Genomic DNA, 23,537 nt, shown 5'->3' with positions numbered 1-23,537 from the left:
CGATGATTTGTCGTCTATTACTACGAACTGCGACCTTCCTAACAGGAAATCACGAATCCAGTCGCACAACTGAGACGATACCCCATAGGCCCGCAGCTTGATTAGAAGTCGCTTGTGAGGAACGGTGTCAAAAGCTTTCCGGAAATCCAGAAATACGGAATCAACCTGTTATCCCCTGTCGATAGCGGCCATTACTTCGTGCGAATAAAGAGCTAGCTGCGTTGCACAAGAACGATGTTTTCTGAAACCATGCTGATTACGTATCAATAGATCGTTCCCTTCGAGGTGACTCATAATGTTTGAATACAGTATATGCTCCAAAGCCCTACTGCAAACCGACGTCAATGATATAGGTCTGTAGTTACATGGATTACTCCTACTACCCTTCTTAAACACTGGTGCGACCTGCGCAATTTTCCAATCTGTAGGTACAGATCTATCGGTGAGCGAGCGGTTGTATATGATTGCTAAGTAGGGAGCTATTGTATCAGCGTAATCTGAAAGGAACCTAATCGGTATACAATCTGGACCTGAAGACTTGCCCGTATCAAGCGATTTGAGTTGTTTCGCAACCCCTAAGGTATCTACTTCTAAGAAACTCATGCTAGCAGCTGTTCGTGTTTCAAATTCTGCAATATTCCATTCATCTTCCCTGGTGAAGGAATTTCGGAAAACTGCGTTCAATAACTCCGCTTTAGCGACACAGTCGTCGGTAACAGTACCATCGGCAATGCGCAGCGAAGGTATTGACTGCGTCTTGCCGCTTGTGTACTTTACATATGACCAGAATTTCTTCGGATTTTCTACCAAATTTCGAGACAATGTTTCGTTGTGGAACCTGTTAAAGGCATCTCGCATTGAAGTACGTGCCAAATTTCGCGCGTCTGTAAATTTTTGCCAATCTTCGGGATTTCGCGTTCTTCTGAACTTCGCATGCTTTTTCCTTTGCCTCTGCAACAGAGTTCGGACCTGTTTCGTGTACCACGGGCGATCAGTTCCATCTCTTACCAATTTATGAGGTATGAATCTCTCAATTGCTGTTGCTACTATATCTTTGAATTTGAGCCACATCTCGTCTACATTTGCATAGTCAGTTCGGAAGGAATGGAGATTGTCTCTTAGGAAGGCTTCTAGTGACTTTATCCGCTTTTTTAAATAAAATTATTTTGCGTTTGTTTCTGGTGGATTTGGAAGAAACGGTATTGAGCCTAGCTACAACGACCTTGTGATCACTAATCCCTGTATCAGTCATGATGTTCTCTATCGGCTCTGGATTGTTTGTGGCTAAGAGGTCAAGTGTGTTTTCGCAACCATTTACAATTCGCATGGGTTCGTGGACTAACTGCTCGAAATAATTTTCGGAGAAAGCATTTAGGACAATCTAGGAAGATGTTTTCTGCCTACCACCGGTTTTGAACAAGTATTTCTGCCAACATATCGAGGGAAGGTTGAAGTCCCCACCAACTACAACCGTATGAGTGGGATATTTATTTGTTACGAGACTCAAATTTTCTCTGAACTGTTCCGCAACTATATCATCGGAGTCTGGGGGTCGGTAGAAGGAGCCAATTATTAACTTAGTTCGGCTGTTAAGTATAACCTCCACCCATACCAATTCGCACGGAGTATCTACTTCGACTTCACTACAAGATAAACCACTACTGACAGACACAAACACTGCACCACCAATTCTGCCTAATCTATCTTTCCTGAACACCGTCTGAGACTTCGTAAAAATTTCTGCAGAACTTATTTCAGGCTTTAGCCAGCTTTCTGCACCTATAACGATTTCAGCTTCTGTGCTTTCTATTAGCGCTTGAAGCTCAGGGACTTTCCCAGCACAACTGTAACAATTTACAACTACAATTCCGACTGTTCCTTGATCCAAGCACGTCCTGTATTTGCCATGCACCCTTTGAGATTGCAGTCCTCCCCGTACTTTGCCGAGGCCTTCTAACCTAAAAAACCGCCCAGTCCACGCCACACAGCCTCCGCTACCCGTGTAGCCGCCAGCTGAGTATAGTGAACTCCTGACCTATTCAGCGGAACCCGAAACCCCACCACCCTATGGTGCAAGTCAAGGAATCTGCAGCCAACACGGTCGCAAAACCGTCTGAGCCTCTGAATCAGACCCTCCACCCCGCTCTGCACCAAAGGTGCGCAGTCGGTTCTGTCAACGATGCTGCAGATGGTGAGCTCTGCCTTCATCTCGTAAGCAAGACCGGCAGCCTTCACCAAATCAGATAGCCGCTGGAATCCAGAGAGAATTTCCTCAGATCTAAAGCGACACACGTCATTAGTGCCGACATGTGCCACCACCTGCAGCTGGCTGCACCCTGTGCTCTTCATGGCATCCGGATGGACCCTTTCCACATCAGGAATGACTCCACCCGGAATGCACACGGAGTGCACACTGGATTTCTTCCCCTCCTTAGCCACCATATCCCTAAGGGGCCCCATTACGCGCCTAACATTGGAGCTCCCAACTACCAATAAACCCACCCTCTGTGATTGCCCAGACCTTGAAGACTGAGAATCATCCTCTGAAACAGGGCAGGCAGCTGCATCTGGCTCAGCCAGAGACAGTTCTGAAACCTGTTTGTCAGACGCACCGGGGAGGCTTTCTGATCAGCCTCCGGGGACGTCTTTCGCTGCCTGCCACGCCTTGGAACGACCTCCCAATCAACCACAGGCGAGGACTCAGCCCCACTGCGGGCAGTAACCGGGGCAACCACAGCGGCAGACCGATCTGGGAACAGACGGGACGGGGTTGACATCCCCGTGATACCCAAGTCCGGCCCCCCACAGTGGTGCCCATTGGCAACAGCCTCAAGCTGCGCGACCGAAGTCAGCGCCGCTTGCAGCTGTGAGCGAAGGGATGCCAACTCAGCCCTCATCCGAACACAGCAATCACAGTCCCTGTCCATTCTAATCGATGTTGAACAACAGTTACTGAAACACGAGTCAGTGCCTAGATAACGCAAGGGAAACACGCAAAGAATGGATTAACTAAACTGTACAAATGCCTAAAGACTGCGCTACAATCTGCCTGAATTTATGATTACAGTAACTAAAACTCGAAATTACACCTCCTATACGAAACTCACACGCAATTTAAGTAAGAATCTACGAAGTAAACACTAAAGCGCGATGCTACAACTCTCAAATACTATAATACGCCCCAAATTTATGAATTAAACAATGCAAGTACCCAAAAACACGCAAAGAAATTAAGAATTAAACTATGTAACAAATAAGTAAGCTAGGGGTATACGGCTTGCTGCTGCAGCTGCTTATCCAACGGCGGCAGGGAGCACACTGGCTGTGACCAACCGACACTGACCGTTCAAAACAAAAACAGAAGACAGACGACTACGCGAATTTACACTATTCAGGTACTAAAGCGCGATGCTACAACTCTCAAATACTATAATACGCCCGAAATTTATGAATTAAACAATGCAAGTACCCAAAAACACGCAAAGAAATTAAGAATTAAACTATGTAACAAATAAGTAAGCTAGGGGTATACGACTTGCTGCTGCAGCTGCTTATCCAACGGCGGCAGGGAACTTAAGATATACGACGCTGGAGACGACAGACAAGTTGATACCCAGAAGCTCTTTCGGATCAACATGCATCACGTCTCGTAAAAATCTCTCTACTTCGTGGGCCTTGGGTGTGGAGTACGTTGCATCAAGCTGCAGCTTGATCGCGTCTTTCCGATACGAAAGAGCCATCGAATGTCAGGAACGTAACTATGACACTCAGCACTAGCGCCGAAACGCGACACGTTGCGGCCGGCGCATACCGCACCGCTCCACAGCCGAAGACCGACTGTCAACTTAGGCTATCTGAACACGCTTCCAGGACTGACCTAAATCTCCATATGTTGAAGTGTTTTCTTTTCATAGTCTAGCACAACTATGCGATTCCTGTACAGGGAAAGATTTACTTATTTTTCTCGTCAGTTTGCCTTGGCTTTTGCCTGAAATACATTAGTGCAGTGTCAGTATTTGACAGTGTCTGTCTATTGTATCCAATACCCCTCTCATGCCAAAGCCAAGGCAGCCTTACAAGAGCAATAAATAAGTCTCTCCCTGTGCAGAAATCACATAATTGTGCGAGCATTGTGAGAAGTAGACACTGGATCATATGGAGATATGGGTCAGTTCTGAAAGCATGCGCAGATTGCCATGGTGGTTAAGGTGACCGCTCGAGAGAAATGGAAAAGCCGGGATCGAATCCAAGTCCACCATAAATTTTCATGTATCTCCAGTATATCGTATAGCTGTTGCGGTACCATATTCGCAGTTTTCGAATACATTGCGTTATTTAATATGGCTACCAGTCGTCAACAGTTATTGCATTGACCTACACAGACTGTCAAATACAGACACTGCACTAATGCAGTCAGTTTGGTAGTGGGAGTAGGGTTGTGGGGTGAAAATTATAGGAGAGTGTGAGTACAGTACGCAGGTTAAAATGGATGTAGGGTGCAGTAGTTAGGTAGAGATGATGCTTTCACTAGAGAGACTAGCGTGGAGAGTTGCATCAGACCAGTCCTGGTTCTGTAGACGACAACAAAAAACATCAGTACCTGAAACAGTTATTCATTCCTACATCATTGCATATAACATATACTGGACACTACGGAAAATAATGTTTAATTAAATACAAAAACGAATAGCTGTTTTTTGAAAACCTGTAGTTTACTACTGAGACTGCCTTCTTACGTCCAGATTAAGGACATTGAAAATTGAATTTTAACATGGAATGATATCTGGTTAAAGAAAATTACTATAAATTGTAATATCGATTTGTAAGGCGAAACAAAAAGAAAACTTAATTCGAAAGAGGTATGAATACCCATGTTAAAACATAAACTGCTAGTAAAATGTACGTGTTTATAGAATGTAAGTTTTTGTCTCATTGAAACAATTTGTGCTTCTTTTTGCACCTGAAAATGGCCTTTTTTCGAAAAGAAATAGTTCGTATTCTTTCATTTTTAGAGACAGTACTTCCAACAGTTCCTGATCCATTCATTATATGTTTACTAACGTGTGCTACTACGGCAGCTGAGGTTCTTAAGTTGTTTACGAATATGAAATGCTGTTCTCCTAGTCTACTACGACAGTACCCTGCCGTTATCTTCGGGTCAATATGATCCGAAAAGGAATTTGTTAGTCCATAACTCTTTAATTTTTAAATGGTATTGCTCGACATTTGATGCTTTTGTTTTTCTAAACATTCTAAATACCTTAAATCTGAAATCGAAAAAAAATTCTTTCCTCCCTCTGCAAAAACTTAATTTGTTACACTTGTGTTCCTCAGGTCAGTATGACCCGAGGGAGCTTAAAAATTCACGGAATGTACAAATATCACAGTCAAGTTCTATTTCTACATGTGTGAGGTATTTGTGTAGCTGTTTCTTTCCGACAAAGTAAATATCTGATTCCTTCTTGTTGAAACATGCGAACATTATGCAACAATGCAAGTCACTGATTGCGTTCAAATTATTGTAGCACATTATTGCTAACAGCCACATTTTACCAACTGTTGTGCTCAGAGGCAGTTCATGTATCTATCGTTGTAATTTTTGTGTGACTATCAGGACAAAATGAGTTTTTGCCGATGAGCAATTGCAAGCATTTGTAAATGCATCTGACACCGATGAGAATATTTCTGAAGAAGAAAATCACACCGGTGATGACAACATTTACCCTTCACCTGTTTCAGAAGACATTTCTGATATTGATACCTCAAATGAAAATGTGCAAGGTGTTCAACTGTTTAAATCTGAAGACAAAAAAAAAATCACGTGTAGTTTAGAAACTTTTCCTCAAACTGCAAGAGCATCTAGTGTAAACATTATAAAACTGACTCCTGGTCCGACAAGATACGCTTTCTCCAGAGTAAGTGATATAAAATCATCTTTTCAGTTTATGATGAACTATAATATTCAGAGTGTTGAGGTGGAAATGGCTGATATTGAGGGTCGAAGAGTTTATGGGGATAGCTGGGAAGCATTATATGAAATTACATTTGAAGGCTGTACTGGCTTGTTACTGGCTGGTGTGTATAAGTCATGTGGTGAATCAACAAAGAGTCTGTGGGATCAAGAAAGAGGTAGAGCCATCTTTTCTGCCGTAAAGTCGCTGAAAATAGTCTGTTGTATCACATGTGCGTTACGTTTCGATGACAAGTGTGATCGAATATCAAGGAGAGTAAATGACAATATGGCACCTGTTCTGTGGTCTAAGACGGTGGAACTACTTTCAAAACTATATAATCTTGGCATAAATGTAACCGTGGATGAACGACTGGTGGCTTTCCGAGGACGTTGTTAATTCAAACAATATATACCGAGCAAACTTTCAAAATATGGGGTAAAAATATGGACACTGTGTGATGGTGCTACTTCTTATGTTTTGGAAACAAAAATCTATACAGGAAAACAACCTGGACAAGCACCTGAGAACAATAAGGGTATGAGGCTTGTCATGAACCGGCCACATGAGCTAATAAAAGGACAATATGTAAAATGTGACAATCTTTTTACATCATATACTTTAGGCCAAGGACTTCTAAGAAGCCATCTTACAGTGCTGGGGACGGTGAGAAAAAATAACCCTGAACTCCCTAATAATATATCAAGCAAAGATGTTCACACATCAAAGTTCTTTTTTACTAAGGATACCACGATCGTATCTTACGTGACAAGGAAGCACGAACAGGTTGCCCTCATCAGCTCAATCGACAACAGTGAGGAAACAAGCAACAGAGAAGATAAGAAAGCAAAAAATGATATTGGACTATAGTGCAGGTAAGGGAGCAGGTGACACGTAGGATCAGCTTACTGGCACCTACACGTCCAAGAGGAAAACCAACCGCTGGCCAATGACCATCTTCTACAATATTATTGATACTTCTACCTACAACGCTTCTGTACTGGGGAGAAAAATAAATCCGGAGTAGCAAAAATGTTGTTTACAAAAGAAGAGTACTTCTCTATGAATTGGGAAGACTCGTAGTTACTCCTTACATGAAAGCTAGAAAAATGTTACCACGAAATGAACTGTCAGTGGCCATTGTTAGAAGAATACAAAACAGAAAATCCATCAACTCAAAGCGCCAGCGGTAGCCACCAAAACTGCAAACGTGCCAGATGCAAATTCTGTCCACCAAGTTGTGACAACATGACACCAATGAAGCATTCAAATTGCAACAAACATGTCTGTAAAGCTCACGTTAGACACCACTGACCAAACTGTGGTATTCTAAGTAAAAATCGATTCTAATTTTTCCTATTGTTGACAGCCGCGCGGTCTAGGGCGTCTTCTCACGGTCCGCGCGGCTCACCCCGTCGGAGTTTCGAGTCCTCCCTCGGGCATGGGTGTGTGTGTCGTTCTTAGCGTAAGTTAGTTTAAATTAGATTAAATAGTGTGTAAGCTTAGGGGCCGATGACCTCAGCAGTTTGGTCTCATAAGACCTTACAACAAATTTCAAAAAAAAAAAAAATTGTTATTGACAGTTTATACGCTAAGTAATACTCTACTGAGCAACAGCTCATTGAGAGCAGAGTTCACATCATTGTTGAGATTCTTGGCGTGCAATACTGTAAAACTTGTTTATATTGTAACAAATACATCTACTTTGAAATTATAATAATTTTTAACAATTCATAATCATCATGTCCTTTAAATACTATAGAGGTCGTTATGACCCGAAAGAGTATATGTGTATAGTTTTTCTACGGAAGGTAGAAGGGTTAAATAACAGAAATGTATGTTATGAGTAAGTACTTGAAAACGGCGCATCTCTCGATCGTGTGAAATAATGACTGTGATCGCAATTCAGCCAAGATGAAAATTTTTTTTTTAATTTAATATTTTTTTTAAATCACTTGAGTGTTACTTGCAGTAGTTACACAGAAAGGAAGAAACTTGCACAGGACTGACTGGCGTGGGGAGTTGACCTCAACAATAACGTTGTTACCACTTGCCACGTGTTCGTCTGTTTCATATCAGCAAACAGATTCTCAGTAGTTGCTAAGCCATAATGAGTTCTGGCACCGTTGAATTATCTGCCGATATAGTTTACGATAGGCGCTTGCTCCCGTACGACAGGAAACGGTCGCTGATAATGCGACTGTAGCAGAAGTTGAATGGTAGCGCGCTAGCTAACTCGCTTCCTGGAACACTTTTGCGTATACCTTTCAGATAATACCTTTACAAGATCGAGTGAATCATACTTCTACTTGCTTCCTTACTTGATGTAATCTCCTTCTCCATAACGAGTGACGGGACGCGTCAGCAGTCAACAAACGTCATATTCTACGGGAAGCGTACTTGCCTTTTTCAAGTTCAGAACGTCATTCAGAATATTGTATAATTTACCTGTCCATATGATCTGCTTGTGATGAGATGTGACACCAGTGTTGCTGATAATACGCGACGTAAATCCACCATTATAGCTTCCATGAAACGGAAATACACACGAACGTCAAGGGGCACATTAGTTTTCTATGAGCTCAAGAAGGCGGCGAGTATACACGTAATTTTAAATCGCTCTGCAGTTTCTAATGACCGAGGTTCAAGCGAGTGTATTGTATGTGACGAGCTTTACTCAGGAAGGTGTGCAAATTCCGTGTGACCGTGACACGGAGTGTAACGGCTGCGAGAACGCGATTGAAATTTGTTACCCAGGTTTGGAAGTTAATGTGCTCGATGAGCGACAAAAAGAGCTTCACGCTATCAAAAATTATACAAAAATACTGGAAAACGTGGCACGATGCGTACTGGAATCGTCTGAAGTTTCATATGTAAGGTAACAAGATTTCTTAAGTTCTAGGCGTAAAAATAGTACACAAAAATTGTGGAAAGTGTAAACAGTGCGACTGTAAATACAAATAAGAACAACCTACTCACATAAAAAGAAACAATTGAATTAAATGTAGAAAAAGACAAAGTGAATGTTCTTAGGCAGAAAAACCTAAATAGCTGTGCGATGTATAAGTAAGAGTACAAGCAACAGACCTATATCTCTGCTGACTGTCATGGAACAGAAGTTACAGAAGTTATGACAAGCCATCTCTCAAAACTTAATGTAATATGGATTATCAAGCCAGGTGCAGAACTGCGCGAAGTTTTGAAAAGCTGTGGCAATGCAATGAAAACTGGTAAAAGTTGCATCATAACTGGAGGAGCCAATGACATTCATCGCAACGAAACACGGCATGCAACGGGAATCCTTAAGGAAACAAGCAAAAGAAGGCTTTAAGCGTATTTCTACATTGTCAATATTCCACAGAGGCATGATATGGCGTAAAACCCGTGCTTGAAAGTTGAGATTATTTTAGTTAATAGGATATTTTCTGAAATCTATAGAGGTTGCCTGAATGCGACTTTTATAAAGATAAACAGTAGGAGGAGAGAGCATTTTACAAGATACGGACTCCGCATGAACGCAGAAGGAAAAAAATGTGAGTGCCGAAATATTTCGATTGATTAGTGAGTCGTTTGTAGTACAAGGGGCTCCAATCCTAGTTTCATCAAACTAAGAGTCGTTTGCAACAGTAAAACCATGATTATCAGTGGCAGCAGCGAAGTCACCGTCATTACTAGTAACAGCAGCAGAGCAACAAACCACCACCACCAGCATAGGTACCGTTATTATCAGCAGCAGGACATCAACAACACAACAGCAGGACTACCACCATCATCAGGCAAAGCTATAATCATCAGCTGTAGCATCCAGTTCAGCATTTATAGCCATTTCAACAGAAGCAATTAATCGACTGCCATTGAGAAAAGAGTAGCACGACTACCATACTTGAAGAAATTTTTTTTCTGCCAAGCAGCCTGAAGGGAACACCAAGTTAAGCAACTCATTCGTTGGCTGGTTGATTTGGGAGAGGGAACCAAACAGCAAGGTCATCGGTCCAATCGGATTAGGGAAGGATGGAGAAGGAAGTCGGCCGTGCCATTTCAGAGTAACCATCCCAGCATTTGCTGAAGAGATTTAGGGAAATCAAGCGAAACCTAAATCAGGGTGCACGGACGCGGATTTGAACCGTCGCCCTTCCGGATGTAAGTCAAGTGTGCTAATCACAGTGCCACTTCGCTCGGTGTTAAACAACTCACCAGCTCTATGTGTCAGTCCGTTAACATTGCTATGTTAGACACTGGACTCGCATTCGGGAGGACGACGGTTCAATCCCGCGTCCGGCCATCCTGATTTAGGTTTTCCGTGATTTCCCTAAATCACTCCAGGCAAATGCCGGGATGGTTCCTCTGAAAGGGCACGGCCGACTTCCTTCCCAATCCTTCCCTAATCCGATGAGACCGATGACCACGCTGTTTGGTCTCCTTCCCCAAACCAACCAACCAACATTGCTATGTCAAATTGCACAAGAACTTGGCAACAAACTGTGTGCGCTGGAAGTCATTTTAAATTCTACTTCTACCGAAGGTTCTGCGTTGTGCATTAATGAGCGCAGCCTACGAGACACACAGATTTGTGCAGCAAAAATACTAGACTTTGAACTTACAAGTATCTTTAGCAGGGAAAGCTATAAATGTGAAGGGGTATTCATCTACGAGGGTTGCCCAGAAAGTAATGCACGTCATCTTTTTTCAGCCGAAAACAATGCAACAAATGCGAAACGTTCCGTACACTATGATCAGAAGTATCTGGACAGCTGGCTGAAAATGACTTACAACTTCGTGGCGCCCTCCATCGGTAATTCTGGAATTTAATATGGTGTTGGCCCACCCTTAGCCTTGATGACAGCTTCCACTCTCGCAGGCATACGTTCAATCAGGTGGTGGAAGGTTTCTTGGGGAATGGCAGCCCATTCTTCACCAAGTGCTGCACTGAGAGGTATCGATGTCGGTCGGCGAGGCCTGCCACGAAGTCGGCGTTTCAAAACATCCCAAAGGTGTTCTATAGGATTTAGCTCAGGACTCTGTGCACTCCAGTCCATTACAGGGATGTTATTGTCGTGTGACCACTCCACCACAGGTCGTACATTATGAACAGGTGCTCGATCGTGTTGAAAGACACAATCGCCATCCCCAATTGCTCTTTAACATTGGGAAGCAAGAAGGTGCTTAAAACATTAATGTAGGCCTTTGCTGTGATAGTGCCTCGCAAAACAACAAGGGGAAAAAGCCCCCTCCATGAAAAACACGACCATACCATAAACCACCGCCTCCGAATTTTACTGTTGACACTACACACGCTGGCAGATGACGTTCACCAGGCATTCGCTATACCCACACCCTACCATAGGATTGCCACATTGTGTACTGTGATTCGTCACTCCACACAACGTTTTTCCACTGTTCAATCAAATGATTCAAATGGCTCTGAGCACTATGGGACTTAAGTTCTGAGGTCATCAGTCCCCTAGAACTTAGAACTACTTAAACCTAACTAACCTAAGGACATCACACACATCCATGCCCGAGGCAGGATTCGAACCTGCGACCGTAGTGGTCGCGCGGTTCCAAATTGTAGCGCCTAGAACCGCTCGGCCACTCCGGCCGGCACTGTTCAATCGTCCAACGTTTACGCTCCTTATACCAAGCGAGGCGTCGTTTGGCATTTACAGGCGTGATGTGTGGCTTATGAGCAGCCGCTCGACCATGAAATGCAGGTTTTCTCACCTCCCGCCTAACTGTCATAGTACTTACAGAAGATCCTGATGGTCTGGATAGATGTCTGCCTATTACGCATTACGACCTCTTCAACTGTCGGCGGTCTCCGTCAGTCAACAGACGAGGTCGGCCTGTACGCTTCTGTGCTGTACGTGTCCCTTGACTTTTCCACTTCACTATCACACCGGAAACAGTGGAGCTAGGGATGTTTAGGAGCTTGGAAATCGAAATATGACACAAGTGACACGCAATCACCTGACCACATTCGAAGTCCGTGAGTTCCGCGGAGGGCCCCATTCTGCTCTCTCACGATGTCTAATGACTACTGAGGTCGCTGATATGGAGTACCTGGCAATAGGTGGCAGCACAGTGCACCAAATATGGAAAACGTATGTTTTTGTGGGTGTCCGGATACTTTTGATCATATAGTGTATGTATTATTTAAAGTCTCCTGAGTGGGCGTGCCAAGTCTCCGTCACTTCCGACAGATAGCGTAGCCGCAGGACAGTTTCAAAATGGCCTCTGTAGATGATTTACGTTACAAGCAACGTTCCGTCATTGAATTTCTCACTGCAGGGAAAGAAACTGTGGGGAATATTCACAAACGCTTGTGCAAAGTCTATGGAGCATCTGCTGTCGACAGAAGTACAATTAGTCACTGGGCAAAGGAGGTGAGGTCATCAGAAAGCGGTTCGACAGAGCTCCACGATTTGCAACGGTCGCGGAGACCAACCACGGCTGTCACGCCATTAAAGGATATCACTCGTGGAAGACATTTTGAGGACGATGAGGAGGTGATTCACACAGTGAAACATTGGCTCCACCCCCAGGACTAGGTCTGGTACCGACAACGCGTACAGGCCTTGGTTTCGCACTGGATAAAGGCCATAGAATGGGATAGAGATTATGTCGACAATAGGGTGTGTAGATACAACACCATTCCTTCGTGTGTGTAATTCTGATTATGTTCAGTAAAGAATTGTTAAAGAAAAAAAGATGCGGTACATAACCTTCTGGGCAATCCTCGTATATTAGGAGTGGTATTAAATCTAAGGAGACAAACTTAACAAGATAAAGTCTGCAGAAAAGTTTTTGAATATTGTATATGTGAATTGACAGACTATCAAACTATCATGCTTACAACTACAGGTACGATTTTACATTTATTTTTACATTTAGAGATGATCTTCTAAACAAATTAGGAAGAAGGTCGAAATACGTAACACTGGTTGGTAACTTTAATATCAGTTTTAACAAAAGTAAAGGAAAATGGTGAAATTGTGAAATCTGCAACAAACTGTGCAGGAAATTTCCGGATATGTGAGTAGACCTCAAACAACACTTGATCACATATTTACCAACATATAAGGATCTGACTATAATATTGAAGTAATGGATACTGCCTTTTCTGTTCACAGAGTTTAAAAATGATAATAATGAATGGGAATAATAAGAAGTTAACAATCATTGAAAAATATGCACAAAGAATATTTGTTAATTATACTGATATAAGGATTTTTGTTAATATGCCAAAGGGGATGCACTGGGACAGAGAACAAACTGATGATGTAGATAAAAAATCAGAAATGTTTTTCACTGTTTATAAATATTGCTGTGATATGACATTCACATTAAAAAGAATTAATGCCAGTGAGGAGTCAAACACATGGGTAACACAAGAGTTTAAAAAGTCGGCAGTCACGCTTGGAAATCCAAGCAGACAAGCCAAAAAGAATACAATAGTAAAACTTTATATTAACAAAAACAAAATGGTCTATAGGAAAGTTTACAGGCAGCATAAGGGGTAACCAATGATTCATATATCACCAGGGAAAGCAAATTTAAAAATATGGATGGTTATAATCAATAGCTTAAGAAAATGTGAAACTAAAACCCATAACTTCAAAATTACAAGTGAGGGTAAAGTGATGTATATATAATGTAACATCACACAGATAATACATAGACGTAAGTACACGGTGTTTCAAAATTCTTCTAGGACTTGTAGAGGGGAGTGAGTACGCAATATTTTGTATAGAAGCCCATGTCAGGAAACGTACCGTTTCTGTTTTATGACGGTTTCAGGTTAGATGTTTAACTCACACACTTCTACTTGAGGATTTGTATTAGGCGTGACGCAGTATAATTACTAGATAACAGTTCGTAAGGAAACGTAACAAAACATATATTTATACTTAAGCACTTTGTTTGTATTAACACTTAAACATCACGTGTTTACATTATTCCAAAACTAAAAATAAAATAATACACTGAACGTACAGAATGTAATGTTAAGGTGTTAATACAAATAAATGTGCTTAGTTGATAAATAGACGTTTCGTTATGTTTCTTTACGAACTGTTACCCAGTAATTGTACTGCATCACTCCTAATTCAATTCCTTAAGGAGAAGTGGATGACTTAAACATCTGAACTGAAACCGTCGTAGAACAGAAACGGTACGTTTCTTGACATGGGTTTGTGTTCAAAATATTGTGTACTCACTCCCCTCTACAAGACCTAGAAAAAAAATGGTTCAAATGGTTCTGAGCACTATGGGACTCAACATCTGAGGAAGACCTAGAAGTTAGTGACGGGAATTTCCGAACACCCAGTATACTATAAAATTACAACATCTCAACAGGAACAGATGAAAATCGCAATTCCGCCGAAACGAGCTCGTTGTGAATCAATTTAATCAACATGAGTCAAAAGAAACAATTTGCGGCTAACCATGTAGCACGTGAAAGAAAGTGACATATTTTGACCTCATGTTCACTGCGAGCCCAGCAGAGAAGAAGTCGTCAACATCGGAATCAAAAAGAGTGTTACAAATCAATTGAATGATGTGGGACAGTAAAGTGAACATCCAAATACTGGAACTTATATGATAATCATACAAAATGAAGAGACAAGCATGAGAACTCTCTCCTACGGGCCCCAGCTCATGTAGGAAAGCTTTATAATTAAAAGGTCGACCAGTTGATCAAGCCAGTACCCCTGCCCCTACAACGAACGTTAATCTAACATCTTTCGATTTCAACATATGAATACGTGAAGTGGCCGCAGAAGGATTGGAGGGAACAGGAGCATTTAAATCTGACGTAAATATCAGCGTTACGCTGTTATCTAACCAGCAATTAGAAGGTCCCCCTGATTTTGATCATTTCAGGCGAGCAAGAAGCTGATAATAATTGTCGTGGTGCGAGTGCGTACCATCTATACTTTAATTCCCTCCAGTTCTATCGGACAGACTTTAAGGATAACCCTTTCCGTGATTGTAGTAAGAAATAAGGAGTTGAAAACCACTCACTGTTTTCCTGCGGTTACTTCGAAGTCTAGCAAAATCTCTTATGCAAACCACTGTAAAAATGAAGATGTCTCTTCAAACAGAAGCTCCCTTGTTACGTGTCATGATGATACTAAAATCTACAAATTCCTCTTTGATTTTATACGAGATGGTAATGTGTGCTTATGAAATTTGGTGCACTACCAGTGACAACATAAACATGTTAAAAACTGGGTTGTTTTGGAAATCAGCCTTATGCAAACACAATTAGTTTATTTTTATATTTATCCAGACGTGTTTCGACACCAATGCGTCATCTTGTGTGAATCAAATTTTTATTTTGGACACTCACCTTAAAATTACATCGCTAACTTAACTGTATTATTATTCACTGATTTTTGACAGCATGTCATCTGCAAACTAGCCATGAAGAAAATTATTGCGTATTTGTAGAGAGCTGTTTCGAGGGTAGAGGTTATGTACGTTTCTGTACTTACATTTTCCGTCCTGTTTCGTGTCCCTAGTTGGTGTCTCAATCAGCTCCTATTTAGTGCGTTGCCTTCACTCAGTTTTTCACAAATTTCCGCTCACTACTTCACATGTGAGGTGAAATAGTGAGCGGAAATTTGGGAATTTATACAGATCACTCTGTACCAGAGGTTGCAATTTGTTTTTAATATCGAATAAAAATTTTTATACACTGTTGTTATCGTAAAACGCAGGTCTGCAGAAGCTTGTTTCCACCAAGATTAATATCCATATGCACAGTAACACCGCATGGAGCACCAAGGACTGTCAGCACAGCAACCATTGTTGGGACTTTGCTTGACACGGCAGCAGAGAGAGGTACACTGACAGCGGAACTCCCAACGAAAATAGTGACAATACATCTTTCCAGGCGATTTTCAGTTCAATGAGGCGGCCGGAGATGCCGAGCGGTTCTAGGCGCTACAGTCTGGAACCGCGCGACCGCTACGGTCGCAGGTTCGAATCCTGCCTCGGGCATGGACGTGTGTGATGTCCTTAGGTTAATTAGGTATAAGTAGTTCTAAGTTCTAGGGGACTGATGACCTCCGAAGTTAAGTCCCATAGTGCTCAGAGTTATTTGAACCATTTGATCAGTTCAGTGTACAGGTTAAAGATGGATGTAACCTTGTGCGAAACTAACATAGCCAGATACATTCGTCGTCATGCGAACCCAGCATCTGTCATAGTAGTGGTATGGTCTGCCACGGGGTACACAATATTATCGCCTCTGGTTCACGTAACTAGTAATTTGTACAGCAGCCGCTATATTTCTAACATGTTGAAGCCAGTGGTTCTGCTTTGTCTTCGAAGTCTCTTATCTTTCAATATCTTTCAATGAGACAATGCAAGGCTGTGTGTTGCCTGAGCTGTGGTGACCTATCACGATTCACATGGTATTCAGATACTTCCTTGGCCAGCACGTGCTCCGGATCTCTCACCCACAGAAAACATCTACAGCCCGATTAAAATTACATGACAGTTGTCGTCTGTCACTTGTCATTACAGCGTTGTCACATCGGCTGCTGGGTACCGCTCGGTTATAGGCGGCACACTAACACAGCTGGTCACTTCACAAATGTTTAAGACGGAGCAATGTTGGAAGCTGCAGCCGCGATGGATGGAAATGCGAGATGCCCTGTCGGCAGATGGTTTTAAGTGACAAATGACTGAACTGTGGTAGACGACGCGTTTTGTAGCGCTGAATTTAAACGCTTGCCCTAAACTAATCACAATCGCGTGATGTACAGTTTATCTGAGGAAACGTCAGTCAGCAATCTGGGCCAGAACTAAAATCACGAACCTTGTGTTCATGGCGATTTAAGCCAAGCCCTCCGAGGTGGCCGAGCGGTTCTAGGCGCTACAGTCTGGAACCTCGCGACCGCTACGGTCGCAGGTTCGAAGCCTGCCTCGGGCATGGATGTGTGTGATGTCCTTAGGTCAGTTAGGTTTAAGTAGTTCTAAGTTCTAGGGGACTGCTGACCTCAGAAGTTAAGTTCCATAGTGCTGAGATCCATTTGAACAATTTTTTTTATTAAAGCCAACCTCTATGAGCAAACTCAAGAGAGAAAAATGCCTCCGATAATGCTACTACAAATGGTTTTAAAATGTTGGAAATGTAACGCTCCGAAATCAGCGTCTGATGAAAGAAGATGGGACCAATAACGCGGCGTGTAAACACTGCGGCCGGCCAGAGTGGCTGAGCGGTTCTAGGCGCTACAGTTTGGAACCGCGCGACCGCTACGGTCGCAGGGTCGAATCCTGCCTCGGGCATGGATGTGTGTGATGTCCTTAGGTTAGTTAGGTTTAAGTAGTTCTAAGTTCTAGGGGACTGATGATCTCAGCAGTTAAGTCCCATAATGCTCAGAGCCGTTTGAACCATTTTTTTGTAAACACTGCACATCAAACCCCAACCTTCTGATCATGCAATGGTGTTTCGTGAAAGTTACGAGGGTTCTCCGCTGCCCAGAACCTGTGATTCTGTGAGCTGAGGTAACCACTCAGGTGAAACCAGGCATAATCAGACATAAAGAACAGAGCGATAGCCAAGCCATTCGTTGTTGTCTCAGTGATCAGAAACTCACAAAATTGGAGGCGCTGAGGAACATCTGCTGGTTTTAATGCATGAACAACAGAGACTCGGTAGGAATGCACCTGCAGGTCCAGAGTGGATATTCCCCTGCATGTTCAACGTGATATGCTGGTCTCTTGCGACAGACGTCGGACTCATTTCGTAGGACTCTGAAGCATTTTCTGGTGAACTGAAGCCACAGTTTTTGGTGTGCGGGCTCGTTTCGGAAAGTTTTTTCATTTGTTCAAAACAGATCCTGTATGACGTCATTTTCGGACTAAGTGTTGCATGGCGCTCTTTACTGGCACTTTGACACCCTTAAACTTCTCAGCAAACAACTGACAACATCATTTCCACGACTCTGTTGTCACGTAACTTTCCACAATGAACACCCATTGCTCCACTGTGAGTGCCATCGTCCCCATTGCACTGCGCCACTCACGCTGACACAACCAGCACTAAAGTCTGTACTGGTGTGGATGATGTGGCGGCCGTATACGTGGTGTGCGCGTCACGAGGTGTATTTACACACTGATCAGCCAGAACATTTTGACCGTCGACCTATTATCGATATAAACCAGTCCAGGCGATAGCAGCGTCACTTGGCAAGGAAATGTGGTGTCACCGCCAGACACCACACTTGCTAGGTGGTAGCCTTTAAATCGGCCGCGGTCCGTTAGTATACGTCGGACCCGCGTGTCGCCACTATCAGTGATTGCAGACCGAGCGCCGCCAAACGGCAAACGGCAGAGAGACTTCCTAGCACTCGCCTCAGTGGTACAACCGACTTTGCTAGCGATGGTTGACTGACAAAATACGCTCTCATTTGCCGAGACGATAGTTAGCATAGACTTCAGCTCCGTCATTTGCTACGACCTACCAAGGCGCCATTACGAGTTACTATTGATACTGTAAAACATGTACCGTCAAGAGCGACGTTCACCATTTATGGATTAAAGTTAAGTATTCCACCAGCTACGTCAGTTTTTTCTACAGTTTAATTTCCTTGTCCTGTTCCAGACCTCACGCCAGCCTGCGTGAGCTAAAAGGCGTGCCTTTCGGCTTCCTCTCATACCGGTGTTGGCTCTCCTGCCAACCCACAACAGGAATGACTGCCAGTCAGACACACACACACACACACACACACACACACACACACACACACACACACACACGGCGCGTGTAGTATCAGTGAACGTGCTGTCCAGTGTTGAATGGAGAAGGCACGCGACCTATCTGAGTTTGACCGAGGGAGTATTGTGATGACACGGAGGCTCGGCACGAGCGTTTCGGAAACTGCACGACTTTTTGGGTGTTCGAGAAGTACTGAGGTACTGCCTTCAACATGCGGCGAAACTAAGATATCAGACGTTGTAGGCTGGGCAGACTGGTAAAACAGGACAGGCAGCGAACTATAGCGTAAACATCAGACTTTACGCTGGGCAGGGTACAAGTGTGTCTGAACACAGTGTACTGAACACTCCTAATGATGGGCCTCCGCGCCGACGACCTATGCACGTGCCAGTGTTAACACCACCACATCGGCAATTACGACTGAAATGAACACGTGACCGTCGGCACTGGACATTGGCGCAATGGCAGAGCGTTGCATGATCTGGGGAATCGCGACACTTTCTTTCGATGGGATGACGCGAATCCGTCGTCTTCCTGGGTAACTGGTCCTTGACCCCTGTACTGCAGGACGGAGACATGCTGACAGCGACTCCTTTGTATCTGCGAACATTCGCGTGGGCATCCATGGGTCTAGTGGAACTCGTGCAAGACACCATGTCAGCCAAGGAGTATCGTACACTGATTGCATACTACGTACACCCGTTCATGACGATCATGTTTCCCGATGGCAGTGGCATTTTTCAACGAGATGATGCGCCATAGCACAAGACCAGGTGTATGATAGAGTGATTCGAGGAACTCAGTGGCTAGTTCCAATTGTCCTGGCCCCCAACTCGCTAGATCTGAACCTCGATCTAACACATCTGAGACGTGAATGAACATCGCGTCAGATTTCATGGCCCCTTTTCCCGGGATTTGCGGGAAGTAGGTGACTTGTGTGTGCAAATGTGGTGCCAAGTCCCTCCAGCGACGTACCAAGACCTCATTGCTTCCATACCACGACGCATTACCGCTGTTACCCGTGCTAAAGGTGGACATACCGGCTGTTGGTAGGTAGTCATAATGTTCCGGCTGATCAGTGTATGCATACATTCACGTCCAATCGTATCCACTCGTCTGGGCCACTTGTGTTTGTCCCAGTCTGTACTTTCCTTGAAATCTCTTCGGGTTTGCTGCCGTATCCTAAAATCAACTTGACTCGATATTTCGGCGGTCCAACTGGTCGCCACCTTCAGGAAAATGCTGCTTCTGCTGATGAGTCCCGCTGAGAACTGACACCAGGTTGCAAATCGACGTCCTATATAGGCCACCGTTCAGTACACGGCGCAAGCACCGCCCATCACGGTTGCTGCCCTCCAAGACAGGGAGGTGGCGCCGCCCTTAGTGCTACGCTGTACTTTCCTATTTAAAACCTCTACATGTCATCATTTTCGTATCTTCTATATAAGCAATCTCTGCCTTAAACGCACGTCATTTTATCTGCATTTTCTACAATCAGTCGCCACGTGACGATGGCCCAACTAGCAAAAAGCCAAGCCGAAAGCCGGTTCGCGAACAAAAAATGTAATTTTGCAGAAAATTAGGTAAGTATTTGCTGATTAATGTATTTACGTGCTAGCAAGTTAAGATGCTTAAACGAAAGTGTCTCGGTGAAATGTAGTTCATGTAAGTATCTTTACAAGCATCAACCAGCATCGAGGCTCTCCAGCTGCCTAGATGCGAGGTACGTGAATTTCAGAATAGTATTCTCAATCAGGTAGTGTTGCTGCACGGAAGCAGACGGTTAGCAACTTTCCCATAGAATCTCAAGTCGAGATATCCATATATCTCACACGTCTTGACGCAATATTTCATTGTCTGAGAATACTTGCTCCTCGAAGTAGGTTCGTACATTTCTCACCACTCTACATTTCGGCACTCACATCGTAGGTGAGCGCCGGCCGCGGTGGTCTAGCGGTTCCAGGCGCTCAGTCCGGAACCGCGCGACCGCTACGGTCGCAGGTTCGAATCCTGCCTCGGGCATGGATGTGTGTGATGTCCTTTGTGTGATGTCCTTAGGTTAGTTAGGTTTAAGTAGTTCTAAGTTCTAGGGGACTTATGACCACAGATGTTGAGTCCCATAGTGCTCGGAGCCATTCGTAGGTGAGAACCGTCAGGTGACCATATACCGAACATGGGAGCAACACTCAGTGGGATGTATGACAACAGTGCTACGCGTAGCAGACTTCTCCAAAATAAAGCCACAGACATTTCTAAGTCAGCTACTACGCTCGAACATCGAGTGTTCGCTGTTGATCAGGTGCTGTCACGGTGTGCGACACCGAGGCTCGGCTTTTGTCAGACCGTTTGGGCTTCGCTCGGTCCTACACGGAACTATTCGGTATAGCTCGACGTTTTATTTGATGCGCGATGCAACACTATTTCTACTGGAAGTTGGTCTGGCATTTTGCGTTCGACATGAGTTCCGAAAATTCGTGGTGTCAGTGCTGTTTATCCTTCTCTGTTTATTCGTGGTATAAAGGAAGTTCATAGATCCTGTGGCTGTTTGCACACAAAGAGCAAAACTAGTGACCTATTGTCCCATCATTTAAAAATGAATAGAAATTGCGTAAGGGAATGATGTGAATCCTCACATTCAATTATGCAGTCGCATAAACCACTGGTACCGCAAATTTATCATGGAACAGCATTACAACACCATACAAAAAGATTTAGTTGATGATGAAGAGCAAAAAATTACAACGATCGACATACAGTTTGTACTGGGTTCATTGTTCCGTACATCAGGAATTACTTTGTGCGAAGTTAGCAAAGACGAAGCACGTGAAGATATTAGTGGAATGAGTATTAAATTTTCTGAAGTCGAACGCCTTTTTACATCATCAGTTGGAACAGTTTTTGACGGAACTGAACGAAGAGTACGGAGACGTTATATATTATTGGAAAGAACGCTGGTTAAGTCAAAGAGCATGGCTGGAACAATTTTTCCATTTAAGACCCACTAGTGTTCAGTTTCTTATGGAAAAAAGAAAAGAGGAACGAAAATTTGAAGATGCTGAATGGATTGCAGACCTCTCACTTTAAAAGTACTTGACTGCACAGTACCCACAGTAAGACATTGGAAAGTGAGAAACAACATGTTTCATATTTCTTGGCGATACATTTAAAATGAAAATGCACTGTGGAAGGAGCAGTTTTCACTGAGCTCACTGCCATTTTGCAAATTTTGTAAATTTTGAAGAATTCATTGTGGCGTTGAAACAATTGCAGAAATAGTTTTCTAAACGTTTTGAGGACGCTATGACTCTTACATCTGTTTCTGAGCTCTTTTAGAGCTCGTTTCCCGTTTCAGTTGAAAGTATCCCTGTACATGTGCAGTTGGAACAGATCGATCTGCAGTGCAGTTATTGTTTAAAAGCTAAATTATTCTGAGATAAAACTGTACAAGAGTTCCGTAAACTTTCTTTGAATAACTCTAGAACTGTCACAGCAGAATCGGGTGTCCGGTAAAAACATCCAACAATTAACTTGGTTTCTCCTTCACCTGTTACTTGAGACCAAATGACTTCACTGTCAACTCAACTTCGACCTCAATAAAGACAATATTTTTGGCAGCTGCAATGAATACTCCCCGTCTTATGACCACTAATCTGTCTTACCGATATGCGTTCCGCGATCGCTAAAGATGTCAGAGGTTTCCAACTCGAGTTTCAGCCAGCTCTAGATCTCAAGAATAATTTGAGGCTGAAAACTTTCCTGGAGGGCAGTAAATTCGGCAACTTTATTACGAATACTTCAACAGTTTACTGATGAAACTGTGACAATTGATAACATCCTCATTGCCATCTTGTCCTGCCAATTGAAAGCAAGAGGTTTATCTGTTGACATATCTCGGTGTCACCTATTTTAAGTTTTTCTGAAAAAGCAGGTACGCCTTTACGGTCTTTCCTTACAGCTCCACAAAGCATTAGACACTCTGTCATGCAGATAAGAAAATAACGCTGCCTAGTCTACCAACTGTTAACACACAGTGTGTGACGGTTATCAAGATAGCAGTGTAGTGAAGTTCATCTACATCAACAGCCATACCCCGCGAGCCACGCCACGCCACGCCGTGCGCGTGTGGTGGACGGTACCCTCTACCACTACTACTCGTTTCCTTTCCAGTTCCACTCGGAGACAGAGCGAAGGGAAAACGACTGTGTATGTGACTCCATATGAGACCTAATTTCTCGTATCTTGGTGGTCCTAACGCGAAATGTATGTTGGCTGCAGTAGGATCATTCTGCAGTAAAGTGCAGGTGATGGTTCTCTAAATTTCCTTAATAGGAACGTCGCCTTCCCGCCAGGAATTCCCGAAGCATCTCCACAATACTTGCTTGTTGTTCGAACCTACCGGCAAAAAGTCCAGCAACCGGCCTCTGAATTGCTTCGATGACTTCCTTTAATGTGACGTGGTGTGAATCCCAAACACTCGAGCAGTACTCAAGAATAGGTCGCACTAGTGGTCTCCTTTACAGATCAACCAATTTTTCCTAAAATTCTTACAATAAGCCGAAGTCGACCACTCGCCTTTCCTGTCACCTTCTCTACCACTCTCCTCACACGCTCATTCCATTTCCTATTGCTTTGCAACTTCAGGCCCATTTTTTGGATCACGTGACTGTGTCAAGCACTACACCAATTATGCTGTATCCGAACATTACCTGTTTGTTGTTCCTAAGAATCCGCATTTACTTACGTTTTTCTACAATTAGAGGCAGATGCCACTCATCACATCAACCAAAAATTTTGTCTAAGTCTTATCCTACAATACCTCATCTTCGATTCCTTCCTGTACACCGCAGCATCATCAG

The sequence above is a fragment of the Schistocerca cancellata genome, chromosome 4 (assembly GCF_023864275.1).
Source record: "Schistocerca cancellata isolate TAMUIC-IGC-003103 chromosome 4, iqSchCanc2.1, whole genome shotgun sequence".
Taxonomy (NCBI): Eukaryota; Metazoa; Arthropoda; class Insecta; order Orthoptera; family Acrididae; genus Schistocerca; species Schistocerca cancellata.
This window is presented reverse-complemented; position numbering follows the sequence as displayed.